This window comes from Trichosurus vulpecula, chromosome 9 (genome assembly GCF_011100635.1).
Source record: "Trichosurus vulpecula isolate mTriVul1 chromosome 9, mTriVul1.pri, whole genome shotgun sequence".
In the NCBI taxonomy this organism is placed as follows: Eukaryota; Metazoa; Chordata; class Mammalia; order Diprotodontia; family Phalangeridae; genus Trichosurus; species Trichosurus vulpecula.
In genome coordinates this window covers 75139070-75162524 of record NC_050581.1, presented here as the reverse complement: position 1 = coordinate 75162524, position 23455 = coordinate 75139070, and positions in this window count along the sequence as shown.

The following is a 23455-nucleotide window of genomic DNA, read 5'->3' as shown; positions in this document are numbered from 1 at the left end:
GTCCTCCATTTTTGCTGTATTAACTGTTTTCTTTTGAATGTAGGTTGACACCTCATTGCCAAGCCCTAATTCCCCAAATCAGTTGCTGATTGCTTGCATAGCAATCTGCTTTCTCTCCCCTCAACTGGTACCAGTCAAGTATTCCCATACCCCTTCATGGCAAGGAAGGAAAGTAATGTCCAAATCTCAGGGGCAAAAAAGGAGAAGGGGTAACCATCTGATCAGGTTTGTCCCTGTACTATTTCAGCACTGCCTTGTCTTCTTATGGTTTCTCTATCATCCTCCTTTTCTCCTCCCTGTCACCAAAAGCAATTTGCACTCTCTCAGAATTCTTAAATAGGAAAAAAAATGGTGTTAGCAATTGGTCACCTGAAGGAGAGAGAAAAAGTAATCCTTAATAGTGCTCTGTCAGTCTTTCCTTCTCTTTCCTAAGCTGTCATCACCCCAGTTTCTGGAATAAATGATCGTTGGAGAGCAGCAAGGTATCTTGGTTGGGAGTATCTTAGCATAGGTCTCCTACATATAGAATGAGGGAATTGGTCCATAGTAGGCACTTGATCATAGATTTGGAGCTGGAAGGAATCCTAGAGACCATCTAATCCAACCCCCTCATTTTATAGATGAGAAAACCAAAGCTCAAAGGTTGAGGAACTCACTTGGAATCAAATAGCTGATAAATATCAGAGGCAGGAGTTGAACTCAGGCCTTCCTGACTCAGTCCAGCACATGATCCATTATGCCATGCTGCCTATCAGTATTTTGATTAATGATTGATCCCTATGGCTTCTCCTAACTCTATAATTCTCTCCTTTGGATTTTTGTTTTGTTTTGTTTTGTTCCAAAATCAATAAGTACACTATGGATTATTGTCCATGTGTTATTCAGAATGAATATGTTTGACATAACAATGAGTGTATTGTTTTTGACCATTGAAACAATTCTGTGAACACATTCCCAAATCAGAACACTGTGTTCCCTCAGGTAGGTGTTCCTAAACATTTTATCACTTCAGAATCTAAATTGCCCACGTGGCTATAATGAGGATGTTAATTTTCATAGTCTCTTGAGTGCTGGGTATATAACAAGTCTATTCAAGGGAGGGTTCACACCTGTCACTCCAAATATACTTGTATTAAATGATTGCTTGGTAATAATGTTTATACCATAGAATATTCCCCTTACTCTGCCAAGCCATGTGCTCTATGAATGTGTTTGTGTGGGTGACATCTTTGAGAAAGACCATGACACATCCAGACTTACAAATCTTGTGATCAAGACTTTGATTTGGGGACTGTGGAATGCCATTTATATAAAGGTATAGAGCAATGAAAACAGATGATTTTTTCCTCTCCTTCACTTTTGAATGGATTTATATATCCACAGATACACAGTTTGATATGGTAAAAGAGCATTAGCCTTGAAGCAGAAAGACTTATGTCCAAGTCCTGGACCCAACACTTAGAAGCTGTATGACCATGACTAAATTGCTTCTCTGAGCCTCAGGTTCTTTATCTGTAGAATGAGAATTAAAGGCAATATGTTGCAGTCACTAGAGTGATGGACTTGGGACAAGGAAGACCCGGGTTCAAATTCTGCCTGGACATGGACAAGTCATTTAACTTCTCTAAGCCTCAGGTAATTTTACAACTCATTGATCAAATGATAGAAATTTTAATCTGTGACAGTGGAGGGAGTTCTCATACCAGTAAAGTCACAATTACTTTAAAGTAGTGATATAAAATAGAGACAACCTGAAGCTTGGGATAGTGCCCCCTTCACCCCAGAAGCAGAGCCCCACTCTAACATAGTTAAAAGTCAAGAAATAGGCTAGAAAAATGAGCAAACAACAAAAAAAGAACATGACCATAGAAAATTACTATGGAAGAAAAAAACACAAACTCAGAAGAAGACAATAAAGTCAAAACTGCTACAGCCAAATCCTTAAAGAAAAATATGAATTGGTCTCAGTCCCAAAAAGAATTCCTTGGAAGACCTCAAAAAAGATTTTAAAACTCATATAAGAAAGGTAGAGAAAAATTGGGAAAAGAAATATAGTGATGCAAGAAAATAATAAAAAAGAGTCAATAGCTTAGTAAAGGAGGCACAAAAAACATACTAAAGAAAATAACACTAAGAGCAGAACCAGGAGAACATTGTACACAGTAACAGCAACATTTTGCAATGATCAACTATGATAGACCTAGCTCTTCTCAGCAATACAATGATCCAAGATAATTCCAAAAGACTCATGATGGAAAATGCTGTCCACATCCAGAGAAAGAACTGTGGAATCTGAATGCAGATCAAAGCATACTATTTTCACTTTTTTTGTTTTTTCTTTCTTCCGTTTTTTCCCTTTTGTTCTGATTATTCTTTCACAACATGACTGATGTGGAAATATGTTTAACATGACTGTACATGTATAACCTATATAAGACTGCTTACTGTTTTGGGGAGTGGGAAGGGAAGAGAGGGAGAGGAGGAGAAAAATTTGGAACTTAAAATCTTGCAAAAGTTAATGTTGAATACTATCTTTACATGTAATTGGAAAAACATACTATCAAGTAGGGGGAAAATGTTTAAATTTTAAAAAACAACACACATAAACACATACATACACACACACAAAGAATAGGCCAAATGGTAAAAGAGGCACAAAAATTCAATGAAGAGAAGAACTCCTTAAAAAGCAGAATTGGCCACATGAATGAAGATGTATAAAAATTCACTGAAGAGAATTCTGGTAAAAGCAGGATTGGCCACATGGAAAAAGAGGTGGTAAAGTTCACTGAAGAAAATAATTCCTTAAAAATTAGAATTGGGCAAGTGGAAACTAATGACTTCATAAGAGATAAAGAAACAGTAAAACAAAATCAAAAATGAAAAAATAGAAGAAAACATGAAATATCTTATTGGAAAGACAACTGACGTGGAAAATATATTAAGGAGAAATAATTTAAGAATTATTGGACTACCTGTCTGAAAGCCATGATCAAAAAAATAACCTAGACAGAATCTTTCAAGAAACTTTCAAGAAAAACTGCCCTATATTCTAGAACTAGAGGGTAAAATAGAAGTTGAGAGAATCCACAGATCACCTACTGAAAGAGATCCCAAAATGAAACATCTCAGGAATATTATAGAAAAATTTCAGAGCTCCCAGTCCAAGGAGAAAATATTATAAGCCTCTAGAAAGAAACAATTCAAATAATGTGGAGCCACAGTCAAGATAACACAAGATTTAGCAGCTTCTACATTAAAGGATTGGAGGGTTTGGAATAAGTTATTCCAGAGAGCAAAGAAACTAGGATTACAACCAAGAATTACCTACTCAGCAAAATAGTATAATCCTTTAAGGGAAAAAATGGATATTCAGTGAAATAGAGGATTTTCAAGTACTCCTGAGGAGAAGACCAGATCTGAATATAAAATTTGACTTTCAAATACAAGACTCAAGAGAAGTATAAAAAGGTAAGCAGGAAATCATAAGGGATTCAATAAGGTTAAACTGTTTACATTCCTGTATGGGAAGATGATACTTGTAACTCCTAAGAACATTATCACTATTAGGACAGTTAGAAGGAATATACATAGACAGAGGGCATGTATGTGTTAACTATGATGGGATGATATCTAAAAATATGAAAATAAAGTGTGAGAAAGAAGGATGCACTTGGAAAAGAGGGAAGAGAGAGGTAGAAGAGGGTAAATTATCTGACATAAAAGAGCTTTTATAATGGAGGGGAAAATAGGGGAGTGCTTGAACCTTATTCTCATTGGAATTGGCTGAGAGAATAACATACACAGTCAGTTGGGTATAAAAATCTATCTTACTCTACGGGAAAGTAGGAAGTGAAGGGGATAAGAGAAGTGGGAGAAGGTGATAGAAGAGAGTACAGATTGGGAAAGGCAGTAATCAGAGGCAAAACAATTTTGAGGATGGACAGAGTGAAAGTAGAGAGTAGGATAAATGGGGCAGGGGTGGATGGGAATAGGATGGAGGGAAATATACATTAATCATAACTGAAAAAAGATTTTTTTGAAGTTTCATATTTTATTATTTATTATTTAATACTTTTAGTTTTCAACATTGATTTCCACAAGATTTTGAGTTACAAATTTTCTCCCCATTTCTATCCTTCCCCAACTCCAAGATGGCATATATTCTGATTGCCTCAGTCCCCAGTCAGCTCTGCCTTCTGTCACCTTCCTCCCCCTCCATCCCCTTTCCTCTTACCTTCTTGTAGGGCAAGATAGATTTCTATTCCCCATTGCCTGTATATCTTATTTCCCAGTTGAATGCAAAAACAACTGGTTTTTTGAGCATCTGCTTTTAGAACTTTGAGTTCCAAATTCTCTCCCCTCTTCCCTCCCCACCCACCTTCCCTAAGAAGGCAAGCAATTCAACATAGGCCACACATGTATCATTATGCAAAACACTTCCACAAAAATCATGTTGTGAAAGACTATGTTTCCCTCCATCCTATCCTATACCATCCCCCTTTATTCAATTTTCTCCCTTGCCCCTGTCCCTTTTCAAAAGTGTTTGCTTTTGATTACCTCCTTCCCCTATCTGCCCTCCCTTCTATCATGCCCCCTTTCTTATCCGCTTCCCTCTAATTTCCTGTGGGGTAAGATACCCAATTGAGTGTGTATATTATTCCCTCCTCAACTCCAATACGATGAGAGCAAGATTCACTCATTCCCCCTCACCTGCCCCCTCTTGCCTTCCAACAGATCTGCTTTTTCTTGCCACTTTTATGTGAGATAATTTACCCCATTCTGTCTCCCCCTTTATCCCTCTCTCAATATATTCCTCTCTCACCCCTTAGTTTTATTTTATTTTTTAGATATCATCCCTTCATATTCAACTCACCCTGTGCCCTCTGTCTTTATATATGTATATTCCCTTCACTTACCCTAATACTGAAAAAGGTCTCATGAATTACAAAAATCATCTTTCCCTGTGGGAATGTAAACAAAACAGTTCAACTTTAGTAAGTCCCTTATGAGTTCTCTTTCCTGTTTACCTTTTCATGCTTCTCTTGATTCTTGTACTTGAAAGTCAAATTTTCTATTTAGCTCTGGTCTTTTCATTGAGAAAGCTTGAAAGTCCTGTATTTTATTGAAAATCTATATTTTGCCTTGGAGCACTATACTCAGTTTTGCTGAGTAGGTGATTCTTTGTTTTAATCCTAGCTCCTTTGACCTCCAGAATATCATATTCCAAGCCCTTTGGTCTCTTAATGTAGAAGCTGCTAGATCTTATGATATCCTGATTGTGTTTCCACAATACTTAAATTGTTTATTTCTGGCTGCTTGCAGTATTTTCTCCTTGACCTGGGAACTCTGGAATCTGGTGACAATATTCCTAGGAGTTTTCTTTTTGGGATCTTTTTCAAGAGGTGATCAATGGATTCTTTCAATTTCTATTTTACTCTCTGGTTCTAGAATATCAGGGCAGTTTTCCTTGATAATTTCTTGAAAGATGATGTCTAGGCTCTTTTTTTGATCATGGCTTTCAGGTAGTCCAATAATTTTTAAACTATCTGTCCTAGATCTCTTCTCCAGGTCAGTGGTTTTTCCAATGAGATATTTGACATTGTCTTCCATTTTTTCATTCTTTTGGTTCTGTTTTATAATTTCTTGATTTCTCATAAAGTCACTAGCTTCCACTTGCTCCAATCTAATTTTTAAGGTGGTATTTTCTTCAGTGGTCTTTTCGACCTCCTTTTCCATTTGGCTAATTCTGCCTTTCAAAACATCCTTCTCTTCATTTGGCTTTTTGGAGCTCTTTTGCCATTTGGGTTGGTCTATTTTTTAAGGTGTTATTTTCTTCAGTATTTTTTTGTGTCTCCTTTAGCAAGTTGTTGACTTGTTTTTCATGATTTTCTTGCATCACTCTCATTCCTCTTCCCAGTTTTTCCTCTACTTCTCTTACTTGCTTTTACAAATCCTTTTTGAGCTCTTCCAAGTCCTGAGACCAATTCATATGTTTCTTGGGGGCTTTTGATGTAGGCTCTTTGACTTTGTTGATTTCTTCTGGCTGTATATTTTTATCTTCTTTGTCACCAAAAAAAAGATTCTATAGTCTCAGTTTGAGTCTGAGTCCTTTTTCGCTGCCTGGTCATGTTCCCAGCCGACTCCTTGACCCTTGAGCTGTTTGTCAAGGTATGACTGCTTGTAGAGTAGAGAGTAGTTTGTCCCAAGCTTGAGGAGCTGGGCTGCTGTTTTCAGAGCTACTTCTACTCCACACTCACTGCAAGCTCTGACATACCCATGTTCTTCCTCCCCCAAGAACTGCCAACCAGGACTACAACCCAGATCCAAGCAGGGCAAAGCAAGAGAACCCTGCCTCTGTGCCAGCAAAGCACTCCCTGCACTCCTCCTCTGATCTGCTGCTTGATGTGGGCCAGGGACTCTGGAAGCAGCTGATGCTGCAGCTCTGTAAGCAGCTGCAGGAGCTTCCTGTTGCTGCTGCTGCTGCTGCCACTGTACCACCTCCGCTACCCCCAGGGCTGGGGCTGGACCTTGCACTTCTCTCTCCCAGATCCAGCAGTTTTCCCACTCACCTGCTCCGTGGTCTTTGGTGTTTGTGGATTAAGAAGTCTGGTAACTGCTACAGCTCAGTATATCATGGCCCTGATGCCTGCTCTGCTTAGCTCCCAGTCTGGTTGGTCCTGGCACGGCCCACGCTGGGCTGCGCTCTGCTCCCAACAGCATGTGATAGATCCTTCCCAGTGAACATCCAGGCTGTTCTGGACTGGAGACCTGCTTCCCTCTGCTATTTTGTGGGTTTCACAGCTCCAGAATTTGTTCAGAGTTCTTTTTTACAGGTGTTTAGAGGGATCTGGGGGAGAGCTTAAGTAAGTCTCTGCTTTCCAGCTGCCATCTTGACTTTGCCCCTCTGAAAAAAATTTTATAGCAAGTTTCTCTGATAAAGATCTCATTCCTCAAAAATCTAGAAAATGGTGTCAGATACTTGTAAGAATACAAGTCATTCTACAATTGATAAATGGTTAAAAGATATGACCAGGAAGTTTTCAGATGAAGTAATCAAGACTATCTCCAGCCGTATGAAAAAATTCTCTATATCACTATAGATTAGAGAAATGCAAATTAAAACAACTCTGAGGTACCACCTCATACTTATCAGATTGGCTAATATGACAGAAAAGGAAAACAATAAATGTCAGAGGGGATGTGGGAAATTTGAGACACTAATGCATTGGTGGAGTTGTAAACTGATCCAATCATTCTGGAGAGCAATTTGACTATAAAACCTTTGACCCAGCAACATCACTAATAGGTCTGTATCTCAAGGCAATAAAAAAGGAAAAGGACCTATTTGTACAAAAAAAAAATTTATAGCAGCTCTTTTAAAGGTGTCAAAGCATTGGAAATTGAGGGGATGTCCATCAATTGGGGAGTAGCTAAATTAATTGTGGTATAAGATTGTGATGGAATACTATTGTGCTATAAACAATGACAAGCATAATGTTCTTAGAAAAACCTGGAAAGATTTACATGAACTGAAGCTAAATGGAATGAGCATAACTATGAGCATTGTATATAGTAACAGCAATATTATACAACAATCAACTGTGAATGACAGGTATTCTCATCAATATGACAGTTCCAAAAGACTTATAATGAAAAATGCTATCCACCTCCAGAGAAAGAACTGATGCAGTTTGAATGAAAGTTGAAGCATACTTTTTTTTTTAACTTTATTGTTCTTTTTTTGGTGGGGTGGGGGCGAGGTTGTGTTTTTTTTCACTACATGACATATCAAAATATGTTTTGCACTATTGTACATGTATAACCTATATCAAATTGCTTGCCTTCTCAAGGAGGAGAGAGGGGAAAAAAGGAGGGGAGAAGAGAATTTGGAACTCAAAATTTTTAAAAATGAATGTTAAAAATTGTTTTTATATGTAATTGGAAGAAAATATTAAATATCATGAATATCATAAAAATTTTTAATAGCAAGCATTTATTTCCCCTCTCTCACATCAAAAAGAAAATACCTTTGTAACAAATACACAGTCATGCAAAACAAATTCCTATATTGGCCATGTCCAAAAATGTCTCATTCTTCATATTTAGCATGTGACCTCTTTGTCAAGAGGTGAATAGCATTCTTCACCAGTTTTCTGGGATCATAGTTGGTCATTACATGGATCTGATTTAAGAGCTCTCAAGGTTGTTCATTTTTATAAGGTTATTTTTATATAAATTCCTTTTCCAGTTTTGGTCATTTCACTCCATATCAGTAATGGATATATTTATAAAGCAATAAAGTATTGTTCAAGATGTAGATCCCCAAAGGTAGGCTGATATGGTAGGTATAAAGCTATTTTCTGCTATATCCTCTGCCTCAAAATCTTTCTCCCATTGATCTGTGGCCCTGCCTGGAATTACATCATTAGAACCTTGTTCTTTGAAGCTAAAGAATGACTCCCATTCTAACCTATGCCTGAGTCAGGCCAGTCTCCTAGCAATTTGGGTTCAATATTGGACATGAGATATTCATAAATCATTCTACAGTTAAGATTTACTTAACCATAGCAAAGAAAGGATATTCAATAAGGATTATACATTAATTCAGGTGAAGGAAGCTCCTCTGCCTCTGAGTTGCCATCATGGTATGCTAGGCAAGCTTTAAGGATTCTTCACCTGAGGTCTGTGAACTTTTAAAAAAAGTATTTTAATAATTGTATTTCAATATAATTGGTTTCCTTTTATTATTATTATTATTTTATTTTTTGCATTTAAAAACATTATTCTGAGAGGAGATTCATAGGCTTGATCAGACTGTAAAAAGGTCTACAACACAATTAGACTTAAAAACCTCTGCTTCAGATTGAGGCTGGAGCTCTTTGTTGTTTTGTATTCTGGTGATTAGGAAATCATGTCACCAGCTTGAATTTTTAATCCTCTGAGCCAATCAGATCTCAAAGAGAATTTCAACACCTTTGAAAGAAAAAAAAAATCCCGCATGTAACAAAAAGTCCCAAGTGGTTCCTTCAGCATGGTTTTTCAGGCTATTCCCAAAATATACTCAGGGGGATCAGACCTAAACCTGCCAGCTGGTGGGCGTTTAGTCAACTATTGTCTCCAAATATAAGAAATAATTCAACCACCAGTGGTTTGTTGCAGTTTTCTCTTTTAGGTACAATTTTCAATGATATGTTAGTTTCACATTGCTAAGTGCCTATGGATAGTTTGCTCTCTAATATTTAGGATGGGGGCCGGGGGGGGGGAGGAATCCTGCCATAAGCAGCCACTATCTCTTTAGAAGCATTACCAAAAGTACCACCAGAAGCACAGAAGCCAGTCCAAATTTACTTTCCCCTGAATTGCCCATTCCCCACTTTGTGATCATACTATATGACTATGCCATTTCTTCTAGCCTAGACCTGACTTAATCCAATCTTCTGATAGTTTACGTTCAATTATTGGAACAAAATGAGACACTCACAGGTCATTCTACAATTAACAAAAGAAGATTTACTTAGCTATGGAAGAGGAAGTATATTCAACAGGGATTACACATTGAGGGCAACCAAGAGTTAATTCAGCTGAGTACTCCCCTCCTTCTGCATTACCAGCTGTGGTTGGTATAGTAGGCAAGATTTAGAAAGAGGTCATATCCTCCTCATGATTGTTTTGTACATTTAACCAACAAGTCATGCCAACTCCCTATGCTTTTAATCCTCCAAGACAATAAAATCTCAAGAAGAGTTTCTCAGTACCTTTTAAGGAAAAACTAGCCTAACTTGCATGGAGATGGTAGGGTTAGGATATTGCTTCCACCACAGCTCCCTAGTAAAATGTCCAATTTAGAATGTTAAAATTGGCCGTATTAAGAGGTATAACATCATGCATGCTGATATTTTGGGAATAACCCTGGGAGAGCCTTTACACAAATGGATCATATAGCATAGATTTAGAGCTGGAAGAGGTCATCTAGTCCAAATCCCACACTTTACAAATAAGAAAACTGAAGCCCAGAGGGTTTAAGTAGCATTAACACGGTTACACAAGTAGTAACAGAGCTGAGATTTGAATCAAGAAATCTCACTCCAAACCCAATGATCATTTCATCACTTTTGGATAATTTTAATGACAAACCTTCATTCCCAGCTTAAAGTACAATGATTTCTGAAAGTTGTTTGGCTTGTATGAAATTGCCAAGAACAACAAGGCTAAGAAAGTTTTCACCAAATAGATCTACATGGCATTCTTGGCATCCTGCATACTATTCCAAATCTGTCTTTTCAGGATATAAAAAGGAAATGGTAATCAGTTCCTATCTCCCATTCCCAATGTGCTGCTTTTTTTGGAAACAAACAAAAATCTCCCAGGGGATAAATTATAGAGACCTTGGGCCAGTATTGGTTATATTTCTTCCCAGAAGACATCTCTATCACCACTGAAAAGGTTTTTATTGTACTTGATGGTGGTTTCAGACATCTCTATACTACAGGAAGCAGGTTCGGAACGGGCCTGTTTGCTCCTAATTTGGCTGGTATTTATTTTGCAAAAGTACACTAAGAAAAACTAAGGAGATGGTATAGACACCATTTATTAGAGTTGAAAGAGGATAGAAACACATGCTTCCTCCCCTTCTATATCTAGGTATAGAGAGGTAGTATGCACAAAATTAATTGCCCACCTCAGTAAACTGATCTTAAAGTGCAGGTCTGGCCATGTCTCCCTCTTGCCAATTCAATAAAATTCATAGCTCCCTGTTATGTTCAAGATCAAATATTAAATCCTATGTTTGACTTTTAAAGCCCTTCATAAACTGGCCTCTTCCTCCCTTTCCAGTCTTCTTATACCTTATTCCTTTCCATGTATTTTTCCATCTAGTTACTCTGGCCCCTTTGCTGTTCCTCAAATATGACATTGTATCTCTGTGCATTTTTTCCTTGAGACTGGGTCTCCCTAACTTGCCCAGGATAGAAGTACAGCAGTCACTCTATGTCCCACCTGGGAGAGTTTGCTTCTCCTTCAGCAGCCTAGTGGCTCACCATTTTGGGGTCTGTGCTATACTTAGTGTGAATATCTTATTGGCTTTAGCCCTACCACAACTCAGAATGGAGCTTAAGTGATTCTCTAACTTTAGTCCCCCTAGTGGCAGGGATTACAGGTGTGCACCATCATACCTGGCCAGCTCCACATATTTTTCACCAGCTGTCCCCATTCCTGGAATTCTCTTCCTCCTCATCTCCAACTCCTGGCTTCAAGTCCCAGCTAAAATCCCACCTTCTACAAGAATTCTTTCCCAATACCCCTTAATATTAGTGCTCTCCCTTTGTAAATTATGAAAAGGCCATTAGATTTGGCAATTAAGAAATCATTGCTAATTGTGGAAAAAGGCTTTCCTGACCTCTTTCAAGATTCAACTCACATCCCACCTTCTGCAAGAAGTCTTTTCTGGTCTCTGTCCCCAACCTCCAATCCTTGACCCATTCACTTCTCAACCAATCCCTGGTTTCCCTCTCTACCACTTAAATGAAACAACTCATTTCCAAAAATTCAACTAACAAGCATTTATTAAATGCTACATACCAGGCACTGTACTACACACTAGGAATATAAAGTGAAAAAAAAATGTCCTTTCCCTCAAGAAGCTCACATTTTAATGGAGACAAGTGCAAATAACAATGTGTGTATAAGATACATACAATATAAATGAAAGTTAGCCTTAGAGGCAAGGCACTTTTTCCACAGTTAGCAATGATCTCTTAAATACCAAATCTAATGACCATTTCACACAACCAACAGGCAATAATCAGAATATTCATTCTATTAAATGTGGTTTGGGCCCCTCTATTTCATATCATCACAGGCTTGCCAAGTACCATTCTAGGCTTTGAGTGAGGGAGAACCCATTATCTCCCAAGGTAGCCTGTTTCACTTTTCAGTCATTTTAATTGTTAGGAAGCTTTTCTTACATCGAGCTTAAATCTGCCTCTTTGAAACTTCATCCATTATTCTTTGTCTTCCACTCCAGCCAAGCAGAGCAAATTTAATCTTTCTTCCATGTAATAGACCTTCAATTACTTGAAGCAAGCTACCACATGTTCCCCAAAGTTTTCTGTTCAGCCTGAGTATATCCTATTCCTTCAGCCAATCCTCATTTGGCATGATATCGAGGTCCTTCACCATTTTGGTTAATCTTCTTTGGACTCTCTCCAGCTTATCAATGGCCTTATTGAAATATAGTGCCCACAACTAAACCCCATCCTCTACCTGTGGTCTGCCTTGGCTAAGTAGAGTAGGATTTTCATCTCTGTAGTTTCTAGATGCTATGCCTCTCTGAATTCAACCTAAGTTTATATTACCTTTTTTTGGTTGCCATTATTATCCCAATGACTTGTATTGAACTTATAGTCCAAGAAAATTCCCAGAACTCTCTCTTTCTCTCAAATGAACTTTCTGATTCTTAGCTACTGAAACCAGAAAGGCTGTTTAAAACCAGGTCATAGAGTAAACAATAGCTATTCTCAGTTTCACACTCATATTCTAATTGTACTATTGTGTGGGCCTATCTACCTGTTCTACTTCCTAAGACAATGTGTAAGGGGGCATTCGCCAATGGAGGCTCAATCCTCCAAGCCCCCCCCCCCCCCCATGTGATCTGAGGACTAGCAACCTATTGGCTAATTTACTAGTCAGTTCCAAGAACAGTTCCATTACAAATGTTCTCACCTTCTTAATACAAACTTTATTACTAAGCATTTCTGGACAGTTCCTTGTGACCCCCTACACTCCCATCCCTCCCAGTCTGTACAACAAGGGGGAAAGCCTCTGTCCTCTTGCCTACTTGAATGTCTGGACATCAACCCTAGTCTATTTGCTTAAACGATGAACCTTGCCTAAATTATCCAGTTTGGTCTGACATCCAAATCAAGTCAAATCAAGAAGCATATATTAGGCAGTTAGGATAGACCAAGCACTGCGCTAAGTGCTGGGGATACAAAGAAAGGCAAAAATAGCCCCTGCTTTTGTGATAGATGATTAATTGGACCCTTATTTTATTCCCAATCACTATTAGCTTGATATGATCCCATAGGGGAAGTGATTATTAGTTCTGATATTAGGCCCCAGAGCTGTGAATTGTAGATTGTAAATTCACTTGCTTAATCAGAGGAAGCTAACCAGAGGACCTTCACCTTGTTTTTCCTTATTATGGTGACCAAGCCCAGTGTGGTGGAGACGACTCAATATGTAATTGAAAGACCTATTTTTATTACCCCTCCATCCCTTTTCATCCCTCTACTGCCCAGCTTGAGGAGATAATCATGAGCACTTGACCAACAAGCAGCCCTGGTGGCCAGCCTTTCTACCAGTCCATGGGTGTGCTCATCAGGACCTCCTGAAAGGTCAAGTTAGGTCTGTCAAGGTCTGCTCATTAGCCTGTTTGTCAACCAATAGGATTCTGTATTTTGTGTTTTCCCTCCTGGAGGTCAAGAGCAAGGTCTATCAACCAATGAGATTCTGTATTTTTGGTCTGCTTCATCTGTATTGTCTGGATATCAAGTACTATGAAACTAAGGCCCTGGAGGAGGGGTGCATCTCAGGTGATAAGGAAGATCCAAGGTCCACTTCATTAGAGTGAGCCATGGCACCTTTAATAAAGTGCTATTGGCTTGGAGCTCTGCCTCAGTGGTTTTTCTTCCCAGATTGGATAATTTTGGAATCCTCACACCTTGAAGGTACTTCCATTTTAATGGGTGAGACAACATGCAAACAACTATGTATAAACAAGATATAGACATGATAAATTGGAGGCAACCTCAGAGGGAAGGTAAAAGCGTTATGGGAGAATAAGAAAGGCTTCCTGGAGAAGGTGGGATTTTAGCTGAGACTTGAAGGAAGACTGGGAATTCAGGAAGTAAAGGTGAGGAGGGAGATGATTCCAGGCATGGAGGACAGCCAATGGAAATGCTCCAGGGTAGGACTTTGCTTGTTGACTTAACTTACTGACATTTTCTTCCTATGGGAATAGGTTCCTAGGTAGTGATCTTTAGGTTGTACTCTACAACTGTTTTGGCCCCCATAACCTTCTCTGTCCTAGTTGCCCATGCCTTGGTACTAACACTGCACCACTCATTCTGGCTTCTTTTCCTCTGCACATGCTGTAACTGTGGGCATCTTCTGATATAGTGCCTGGCACTTAGTACTTAATAAATGCTTGTTGGTTGAATTTTTGGCTTAGTTTTAATCCCCTTTTAGTTATTTCTTATGACCTCCATAGTCATAGACTGGCCTGTTATTCATTTGCTTGCCAATGTCTTCCCCTCCTTTGAAACTCTGTTTCTTTGGTTAAATTTTGTAAGTTTTTTTAAAAAAAGGGCACATTTCTTGTCCACATGGGGCTTACACACTGATATAGACCCACAAAAAACAGATTAATAAATGAAAAGAGAAAAAAAAGATATACTATGGTTATTTTAGTTATAGTTATGACACATGTTTGTTTCTTATACAATTTTTTCATGTTTTACTAATTGCTTTATAATTTTTTCCACATTTGTTATATGTATTGACTTTCCCTGATCTGTATTTTCTTGTGTTTATTAAGGTGTGACCTCTGACAAAAGTCATTGTGTTCATAAGGTGGAAATCCAGTGGAAATTTTCTGATATCAATAAGATTTGGGCCCAAGGGCCCTGAAGCATCTTCTACATTTATTCATAAACCATAGGAATTCTGGCATTAATTTTCTGTGTGAAGCCAAAGGGCTTCCTACGTTTGCTGCATTCATCATCTTCCCCCATCGATCAATTAGCAAGCATTTACTAAGCGCCTTGCATGTGCCAGACATAGGGCTAGGTGATGATGATACAAAGGCAAAAATAAAAAGGCATCATTTCTCTGATGTTTAATAAGATTTGGCCTCCCTCCTGTCCACATTTGTAGGGTCTCTCTCCAGTGTTGTGAACTCTCTGCTGCCTCAGAAGCTTTGAATCCCATCTGATGCTTTTCCAGTATTGGTTATTTTATTTTATTTTATTTTTGCTATGGATGTTTAATAAAGTTCAGACCACTCTTGATGGCTGTTGTTCAAATTTAGCCTGAGACACTGGCAATGTGACCCTAGATATGTCATTTAACCTCTGTCTACCTCCATTTCCTCAAGTATAAAGTGGAGATAATCAGAACAGAATTTATCTTGCAGGGCTGTTGTGGGGGTCAAATGAGATATTTGCAAAGTCCTTAGCACAGTGCTTGGCATGTAATATGGCCTATATAAATGCCATTCCCTCTCCTCTTCCCATTTTATAAAGAAACTGAAGCTCATTCATACAGGTCAATTGACTTTTGACTGCTTACAAAAATGGCCTCCTAATTTGGGAATTAGCCTGTAAGGAATCAAGGAAGGGTGGGAAACACACTTTGGACTAAGACTTCAAGATTCCCAGTCTAACAACACTAGGTTTACTCTGCTATACTGTTAACCTCTCTGGCCCGGGATCTAGCAGTGTTCCAGGGATTCGCTACTAAACACAATATATGCTGATTGAGTGCTGCCTGTTTACAGAAATTTAACCCTAAGGGATCATATTGCCAGGTAGAGTTCCTTGACTGGCTGGAAGCCCCAATTTAGAAAAGAGCTATACCTCAAGGTTATAATATAGGGGAAAGGGTATTAAGTAGAATAAAAGGTGTCTAGGAGAGAAGACTAATGCACAAGGGCAGTAAAGGCTGAGGAAGGAAAAAAAAACCTTTAGAATTTCCCAGAAAAATGGGGTTTGTAATTCAAAATATAAGTGTTTAGCAACCACATCTGCCAGTTCTGTTAGTAAACCCGACTGAAACATATCAAGGGCAGCTAGGTGCACTTTTCTACTTAACATGTAATAGAAATTAGAATATGATCTGAAAAAATTAAGAAACCTGGGCTATCTAGCTATACCAGACATAAAACTGTATTATAAAGCAGCAATCATCAAAACTACTTGGTACTGGCTAAGAAATAGAGTGGTGGATCAGTGGAATAGGTTAGATATACAAGAAATGGTAGTAAATGACTGTAGTAATCTACTGTTTGATAAACCCAAAGACTCCAGCTTCTGAGATAAGAACTCACTATTTGACAAAAACTTCTGGAAAAACTAGAAAATAGTATGACAGAAACTAGGCACAGACCAACAAAAAACTCTATGCCAAGATGAGGTCGAAGTGGGTGCATGATTTAGAAAGGGTGATACCATAAGCAAATTAGGAGAGCAAAGAATAGTTTATCTGTCAGATCTATGGAGAAGGGAAGAATTTATAACCAACAAGAAATAGAGAGCATTATGAAATGAAAAATGGGTAATTTTGATTACATTAAATTAAAAAGGTTTTGCACAAACAAAACTAATGCAACCAAGATTAGATGGAAAGCAGAAAAATGGGAAACAATTTTTGTAGCCTGTGTTTCTGATAAAGGCCTCATTTCTCATATATATAGGGAACTGAGTAAAATTTATAAGAATATAAGTCATTCCCCAATTGATAAGTGGTTAAAGGATGTTTCAGAAGAAGAAATTAAAGCTATCTATAGTTATATGAAAAAATGATCTAAATCACTATTGATTAGAGAAATGCAAATTAAAACAACTCTGAGGCACTGCCTCACACCTTTCAGATTGGCTAATATGACAACAAAGGAAAATGATAAATGTTGGAGAAGATGTGGGAAAATTGGAACATTAATGTATTGTTGGTAGAGTTGTGAATTGATCCAGTCATTCAGGAGAGCAATTTAGAACTATGCCCAACCAAACCATGCATACCTTTTGATCCAGCAATACCACTACTAGGTCTGTATCCCAAAAAGATCATAAAAAAGGGAAGAAGACATACATGTACAAAAATATTTATAGCAGCTTTTTGTGGTAGCAAAGAATTGGAAATTGAGGGGATGCCCATCAACTGGGGAATGGCTGAACAAGTTGTGTTATATGAATGTAATGGAATGCTATTATTTTATAAGAAATTATGAGCAGGCAGATTCCAGAAAAACCTAGAAAGACTTATATGAACTGATGCTGAGTGAAGTGAACAGAACCTGAACATTGTACACAGTAACAGCAACATTGTGTGATGATCAACCATAATAGACTTAGTGCTTCTCAGCAATACAGTGATCCAAGACAATTCCAAAAGACTCATGATAGAAAATGCTATTCACATACAGAGAAAGAACTATGGAATCTGAATGCAGATGGAAGCATACTACTTTTACTTTTTTGTTTTTTCTTTGTTATGTTTTTTCCCTTTTATTCCAATTCTTCTTTCACAACATGACTAATGTGGAAATATGTTTAACATGATTGTTACATGTATAACCTATATCAGATTGCTTGCTGTCTTAGGGAGTGGGGAGGGAAGAAGAAAAATTTGGAACTCAAAATCTTATAAAAATGAATGTTGGAAACTATCTTTACATGTAATTGGAAAAAAAACCCAAAAAACTATTACAAGAAAAAAATAAAATTTAGCATAATTTAAAAAAAGAAAAGAAACATCCACCACGAACATAGAATTGTCTTACTAAGAAAACACTGTATCTCATATGAATGAATAAATAAATGAATAAAAACCATTTATCATGTGCTTACTGTGTGCCAGGCACCATGCTAAGCATTGAGTGTACAAATATAAAATTCAGGCAGTCCCAAACCTCAAGAAGCACACGTTATCACCAGGGGAAACAACACACATACATAGGAGTAATGGCCAGAAAAGGGAGTGCCTAGTGTGTTACAGAGATGGTGAGTTGATTCATGGAGCAGTCAACTGACATGTTTGCTTTTTCCAAGAATAAGTATGTTAGTATTACTTTGATTAAAGAGCTCAGACCAAGAGGTGGAAATAGCAAATGGCAAGATGCCCAAGGTGCATGGCTGGAAGAAATGTAAAGTATATTCAGGTCTGGTTGTCTGAGGATGGCTAAATATAGTGGGCTAATCGAGTCTGTGTTCACTCACTCGTCAATCAAGACTCTTTGGCCTTGGATAGGAGTTCCAAAGTTAAGTGGATTAATTCCCCCAGGGATTGGGGACATTTTTTTATCTGGTGGAGAGATATAGTTCCAGTTCAGGAGAAGCAAGGTAGTGGCAATGTTGAGGTCTAGAGGTGCTGGAACCCTGAAATTCAAGGACAAGTGATGCAGGTCCTGCCTTGAATGAATTCAACTCAAGCCTTCTTTCAGCCAAGAAATGGTTTATTAGAATACCTGTCAGGGCCAGGGAGATTTTTAAGAATCGGCCCTATTGTGACACTTGTATTAACAAGTGGGCCAGAATGAATCTGAGCATTGGCCAGACTCTTAAGGAATCTGAGCATTTGTATAGTTAATGCAAGGGGGCCGGATTCTTAAGGAATATGAGAAGAATCTAGGAGTGGCCAAGTAGTCTGGGGTGACTAGAAGGTAACAGAGAAGGACAAAGATGGGTGTTGCAACAATTCGGCTAGCAGCTGCTGTGGGGGTGAAAGACCAACACAAGCCCAACAACAAGGATGCTGCCAACACAGGTTCTTTTGATCTGCTTTATTAAGGAAAGTAGTGTTAAGGGGTTAACAATCTTATTTCAAAGCAACATACAAATACCATTCACTGAGTTCAGGGGGGAAAGCCAGTACCCTGAACTTCAGAGCAAATACAAACAAATTACAAACATACATTATAAACAGACCAAATACAATTCATAGTTGCCAAGAAACCATCAACATCTGAGTTCAGGAGCTGGGGAGCTCATAACAATGGTTGGCCCAGGGTCACCTGCTGCACCACTCCTCCTGTGGCTCAGAGCCGCAAGCAAATAGCTCTGTTTTCTCTTTTTATACAAAGACATCATCAAAAGTCATCTGAGTGACCAGAACTCCAGAACTTAGGCACAGACTACTGGCTCTGGTCTTAGAAGCTCCCCTTAGGGCCCTGAGGGCTTCATGCCCACATCAGCTTAGCACTTAGTAGATAGGGATTTGGGCCTGGGGCTTTGCACATAGTAAGGCTCAGTCAAAGACATTTAATTAATTTAGCATTCTAAAACAGTAAAAATGTTCCAACTTCATTGCCAACACAAAGGGTTGGGTGCCCCATGCCAGGGACTTGGGCCACATGGAAGGGGTCTAGATGGAATCAACTAGTGGGGGTCTGGGGTCTAGGGTGGGGCCAGGTTCAGACAATGAGGGCCACAATGAAAGGATTATTAACTTGGATGGGCTGGGTTCCCCAGGCAAATGCCAGGGTCCTAGACCACCTGAGAAAATCCAGGGGCTTTTCCTTTTTGGGGTCCATATCCCCAAAACATGGTCTTTTCCTTTTAGGGGTTCAGATCCCATCCCCATCAGCAGGGCATATTCAAAGATGGCTGGCTGGAAGGAGTGTGATGAAGAGATCATAGGGTCATAAATTCAGAACTACAAGGGACCATTGTGATCATCTAGCTTGAGCCTTCAGCCTCAAGGTCTCACATGGCCCCAGGTTCCCCACCTCTGACTCTAGCTTTACATTTTAAAAGTAATGGCAAAAGGATTAAGTTATTTGTTCAGGGTCACACAGGTAAGTAGCACTTACCTGTGTCCTCGGACTTCAGGTCTACTGCTATTTACCCTACACCATCTGGTTTGGTTCTGGTGGTCATTTGTTAAACATTTGGACTTTGAAAGATTTATAAATACATTGTAAAACCATACATTATTTCAAAGAAATTTTTGAATAATCATCTAGCTGATAAGCAAAAAAAGATTCGTACTTCAAACAATTCACATTTTTCAAATCAAGATAAAGAGGTTACTGAATCTAAGAATTTTCATATAAAGAGGATGTTCAGAATTAAATACACCTATTTAGTGACTAGTGTAACATTGAGTAATCTTGTTTAGTGTCCTTTGGTTGTCTGGATTTATGACTAATAAGAATAGTAAAGATGGCATTCTCTTCTGTTAAGACAATAATAACACAAGTGTAGTATTCCTATGGGCTACCTCTGGCAACACACATTTGCAAGTTGGGTCCAGAAGGGGACTGTATTCCTAAAACTTTATTTCATGAGTCTCCATAGATGTGTTTCCAGAAGACACACTTATCTCGAAGCAGTCACTTATATTAAAATGTGGCATAGTGGCAACAAACAGTAGCAATAAAACACTTCCCTTATAAACTTGGGGTGTTCTCAAAGTACACATTGTGTTAGCAGCAATTATGGATGCCCCTGGAGTTCATGAGAGATGGTTCCCAAGTTGTTCGTACTTCACTCTTGAAAAGGACTAATGACAACATAAAGGTGATGTCTGGACTTGCAAGTGAATTAGATTTAAGTGAGGCAGAGCTAAGCAAAGGTGTCAGTCTCACTTTCTCCTCCACAGCCATCAAAGTCCAGTGGCAAGACAAAAGTGAAGAAGATTGGTGATGATGGGGTGCAATGACCTTGGCCTTTCTAAATTAAGGTCTTCCCCAGGTCTCAGTTTGTCAGAGGCAAAGCCTATTCAATGACTATGGGCAAGGTAAGAATTGAGACAAAAGATGGCCTAATTTACAAAAAAAAAAAATCCGTTTAGGAGGAAAAGACCCTCAAAGTTTCAGACCAAAACAGAAAACAATAGCTATTTATAGCTCTTTTTAATCCATCAAAATCTAAACCAGAAGCTTGAGCTGGGGGCTATTCTTGGCCATTTAATGAAAACCAGAGTGATTTGGGTTTAAAGGTAAAATCAAGTAGTTTTATCTGAAACACAATGGGCTTTTTAAAAGCCTATTTTTGTATTTATGTTCATAACACTTTGAATAGCACCTGGCAGTAGTTAGTGCTCAATAAAGACCTTCAGCCTCCTAGACTGACTGAATCCATGCCTTGGATTGTGCTGATGTCCTTACATAACTTCCATTGACTAAGGTCTTGCCTTGTTCAATGGAAGTTGCTTCATTGCCTAGCAGTTGTCACCAACCGGCTTTATCTTCTAGATCTTCAGGAATTCTAATCTAGAGCACTGCTATGCATTTGTCAGGAACAAGCTAGAACCTTTACCTTAGGTCAGGATTAGCAGAAATCTGTCTTTTGGAGTCTTGGCTCTGATGCCTGCTTTCTCCTGATGATCTGTGTCACCGTGGGAGACTTTAGGCCCTCTCCTGCCTAACTTGAATCTGCTTCGTGCAAAGTACATGTCTTTTATAACCATATGCTCCTGTTTTTTTGGTGGTGGTGGCTGTTGAGTCGTTCCAGTCCGGTGCTACTTTTTAATGACCCCATTTGGGGTTTTCTTGACAAAGACACTGGAGTGGTTTGCCATTTCCTTCTCCAGCTCATTTTACAGATGAGGAAACTGAGGCAAACAGGGTTAAGGGACTTGCTCAGAGCCACACAGCTTCTGAGTGTCTGAGGCCAGATGTGAACTCAGAAAGATGTCTTCCTGACTCCAGGCCTGTTGCTCTATCCACTGTGCCACCTTGCTGCCCCAGTGCTCACGTTACAAGATGCAACTGACAATGGAAGGAGAAAAGAGAGAAATTTTAGCCTTGCTTCATCCTCCAAGAAGGGCAAAGGAAAAGGCAAAAACTTTTTAAGATCTGAATTTTTCCCCCATCATTGGTTCTCTTCTCAATTTTCTCCCAAAGCTCAATTTCTAGTGGGGCTAGCTTTTCCCCTTTTTTAATTCTCATCCTTCCTGTTTAAAGACATTAGTTAGTGGCTGGAGAAAAGTGCACCGGGGGCATGTCTTCTTTGGCAATCTTTAGCCCCATTCATAATCCTTTCGTATTCAAAAGAGACACTCTAGACCTTATCTTAATAAAAGGAAAAATGTTGAATGTTGGAGAAGATATGGGGAAATCGGGACACTAATGCATTGTTGGTGGAGTTGTGAACTGATCCAAAGATTGTGGAGAGCAATTTGGAACTATGTGCAAAGGGCAAACAAACTGTGCATACCGTTTGATCCAGCAATACCACTACTAGGTCTGTATCCCAAAGAGATCATAAACAAGGGAAAAGGTCCTACATGTACAAAAATATTTATAGTAGCTCTTTTTGCATTGGCAAAGAATAGGAAACTGAGGGGATGCCCATCAATTGGGGAATGGCTGAACAAGTTGTATCATATGAATGCAATGGAATACTATTATTCTATAAGAAATGATGAGCAGGTGGATTTCAGAAAAACCTGGAAAGACTTACATGAACTGATGCAAAGTGAAATGAGAAGAATCAGGAGGATACTGTATGCAATAACAGCAATATTGTGCTATGAAGAACTGAATGACTTAACTATTCTCAGCAATACCATGATTCAATACAATCCCAAAAGCCTATTATGGCAAATGCTATCTACATCCTGAGAAAGAACTGATGGAGTCTGAATGAAGATCAAAGCATACAATTTTTACTTTATTTATTTTTTGGTAGTTTTTTCATTTTGTCCTGATTCTTCTTTCACATGACTAATATGGAAATATGTTTTACATGATTGTACATATATAACCTAAATCAAATTGCTTATTGTCTTAGGGAGGAGGGAGGGGAGGGAATGGAGATTAGGAAGGAAAAAAACTGTAACTCAAAATTTTATTTAAAAAAAAAGAATGTATAAAATTGACTTTACACATAGCTGGACAAAAGCAAAATACTATGTAAAAGAAAAAAAACTTATTTTAATAAAGATAAGGTACAAATGGACCACACCTTTAAATCTCATACTCTTTTACCTTTTCTCCTTTACAGCTAGTAATTTCATCAACAGGACATTTGCATACAGTGCCTGACCTTCAGTCAGGAAGACCTGAGTTCAAATGTGTCCTCAGACACTTACTAGTTGTATGACCCTAGGCAAGTCATTTAACCTTGTTTGCCTTAGTTTCCTCATCTGTTAAATGAGCTGGAGAAAGAAATGGCAAAACATTCCAGTATCTTTGCCAAGAAAACCTAAAAAGGGGGTCACAAAGGATTAGATAGGACTGAACAACAAAAATTTCACTTATGGGGGTTATGGTTGAGAGTGGGAAGTAGAGGAAACTCATTTGATCAGATCAATTCCCTACCTTAAAGAAATGTCAAAAGAATAGACAAGTTTTAATATTGCAATGTTAATACAAGTGGGCTGAATTCACAAAATAAAAAATTACTGAATAGATTTGAAAGGAACATCCACTAGTATCTTGTTTTCACATACATGCCCATATACAAATTTTGGATACATATCCAAAGAATTAGATACAGTTTGGGAGGGATGGCATTAGGGGTCAGGAAAGGTTTCATACAGAAAATGGTGCTCAAGCTGTATCTTAAAGGTTGAGAAGGGCGCTATGAGGATGATGTGAGGAGGGAGTACATTCCAGGCACGTGGAATGTCCAGTACAAAAACTCAGGAATCATGAGAAAGCCAGTTTTGCTGGACTGCAGAGTGAGAAAAGGGGATTAATGTCCAATGAGATTGGAAATATAGGTATAAG